The sequence below is a fragment of the Mixophyes fleayi genome, chromosome 6 (assembly GCF_038048845.1).
Source record: "Mixophyes fleayi isolate aMixFle1 chromosome 6, aMixFle1.hap1, whole genome shotgun sequence".
Taxonomy (NCBI): domain Eukaryota; kingdom Metazoa; phylum Chordata; class Amphibia; order Anura; family Limnodynastidae; genus Mixophyes; species Mixophyes fleayi.
In genome coordinates, this window is record NC_134407.1 from 164,235,765 (window position 1) to 164,238,682 (window position 2,918).

Sequence of the window (2,918 nt, forward strand, 5' to 3'; positions counted from 1 at the left end):
TCCAGTGTTTTCAAATTATACAGATGCTTCACCACCTGGGTCCATTCTTTATATAGTAACTCTTTCACCACCTGATGTACAGGAAAAAATATTTTATCTCACCCTCTCTGGAAAGAGAGAACTCAGTTTCAGTAGAAATTTTAGTGTCATTCATTCCCATTGACTTCTATACATATGAGGTATATCTATTAAATAACAAGACTGTGATTCCACCTAGTAAACAAAGCAGTCAGAACCGGTTATAACTGCATACGTATTAACCTTGAACCTGTCTGAACCTGCATAACCAGCTGCAACACTCTATGACGTTCAGCTGATTGTGGGTCGCCATTTAGTTTGGTTGTATTTTCTGTAGAGTGCCGAAAAAATGCTAAGTTTAAAAGTTGACCGTGTAAATTTGAAATTTTTAGTAAAATTGCACAAAACACCAACAGAATGTTTTCAAATGCTTACTACGGCCTATGGGAATGACTGCTTGTCTCGTGCGCGTGTTTCAGTGGCACAAAAGATTTAGCAAGCGACGTGAGAATGTCAAAGATGATGAACGCCCTGGACGACCTTGTACTTCAAGAACCAAAGAAAATGTAGAAAAAAGTCAATCAGATTGTTCGAAAAGACCGCAGACTCAGTGTTCGAATGATACCTGAAGCCATGAACATTGACAAAAACACCGTAAGGAAAATTTGCGTGAGGATCTTAACATGACGAAAGTTTGTGCGAAGATGGTCCCAAGGGTTCTCACACCAGAGCAAAAAGAACGTCGCAAGGATTGTTGTGTTGACATTCTGCAGCAACTTGACACAGATCCAAACCTGTTTCATAAAAAAATCACTTGTGATGAGACCTGGATCTTCCAGTACAATCCTGAAACCAAAAGACAGTCAATGCACTGGAAAACAGTCATCACCAAGAATGAAAAAAGCTTGTCAAGATAAGTCAAAATTCAAAGCAATGCTCATTGTTTTTTTCGATATCAAGGGTGTAATTTTGGAAGGATGGGTTCCAGAAGGTACAACAGTTAATCAGCATTATTATAAGGAAGTTTTGAAAAAGCTGAAAGTCAGAAAGAAATGGCCACAACTGTGGAAAAATGGTTTCTTTCTTCACCAGGACAATGTGCCTGCTCACACAGCACTTCCCGTGAAGCAGTTTTTGACCGGCAAACACACTACTACACTTGAACATCCTCCATATTCCCCCGATTTAGCGCCTTGCGATTTTTATCTTTTCCCCAAAAGTTAAATCAGTGCTTAAAGGGTCACATATTGAGTCAATTGATGCTGTAAAGAAGAAAACGGCAGATATGTTGAAACAAGTGACAGAAATTGATTTGCTCCATGGCTTCGACCAATGGAAAACAAGACTACAGCGATGTATTAGTGCAAATGGGGAGTAAATTGAAGGGGACAAACATTAAATTTGTAATACCAATAAAGGCGAGTTATTTAATAGACATACCTCGTATTTGAGAAACTTTTCTACATTATTCAACAACTGAGGTTTTCATTAATTTATCTTGATTCTTCATTAGAAGAATCCCACTCAGACTAATAGGTATAGATATTGAAGAGAGATACACTCACAGATCTGTTAGTGTTCCTTAAATTGCTCAGGAAGCTGAACTTTCCCTTGATCTTGGGAATTACACAACACTCCTTCATATTGTGCCATAAATAATTTGTGCAGCTTGTGAGAAAACATTCATGTTTTGTTTTCGTTATTGCTTTCTCCAGCTTCTACAAGAGTGCTGTATAAAGAATACACTAGTACTAACTAATCTAAAAACATCTTTGCATGTCTATTCGTAAAGCACCTCTAATTTAGGAGAGTACCTGGAGCAGGTGCTGGTGTTCTTCAGCGATTAATGATTGGGTTCAGACTTTATTTTGCTGACGAACAAGAGGTTACTTTGATTGTGAGTATCAATACACATCTTCTTTATTTAGACAGATAATGCTCTTTATAGCAGTTGAGTCTATTCCAGGTGCCCAGTGAAGACACGGTGCACACGCAGGCGCAGACCTGCTCCAGTGCTTCCAAGCCCGATTTTTCCAATACATGCTCTCTTATATTTTGTATTACCAATGTTGCTTTAAGAGAACAGCATGGCAGTTCCCAGGTCTCTAAGCTACATGCAGCTTACCCCACCTGTGAAACGTTGCGGGAATAAAGCAACAGGTAAGCCCCTAGCACAAAATGACAAAACTCCTTGCTGACCTGTCCAACCAGACAGAAAAACACATGGAGGAAGAGGAGGAACTGGCTTATATATTCTCTCGCTCTGATACGGTGTTTTTGTGTTTGACCTGTCTCTAGCTAAAAAAAAAACAAAAAAACAAAAACCAAAAACCCAAAAGCTAACCCAGTGTAAGGACTGTCATGGATGAGTAAAGAAGAAATACATTTTATATTTTTTTTAGACCGTCATCTACATTTACATTATTTTACAAGTTAATACACAGGTGCACTGCACAGATAACACAGGGGTATACTGCAAAACATCACACAGCATGTGCAGGATGGTAGTGAGGGGAACCTGGGCACAGCCAGTTTATGCAATTCAAAACCACAGAATTCACAATTTCTTTGGCTTTCAGTCAGCACTGCTGGAAGTAGCAAATATTAACTTAAATTAAAAAATGCTGCTATTTTGCCCCTGTTTTATACAATATAAAATTTTGTCACAAGAAAAGCAGTAAAAATAAAGTAAAAAATTACCCACTTATTGATTTTTCTGTGTCCATTTTAGAAAACTCCCCATTAGAGAAATCTTTGACCTATACAGACTGATGTCCAGTTCATATCACATTGAAAAGTAAATGTCAGCAAGCGGTCGCTTTGTTTATCTCATGGCTACCGAGCTTTATCAACTGAACATAATGCTTTTCTTACATAAAAAAAACAACCCAAACAAATAA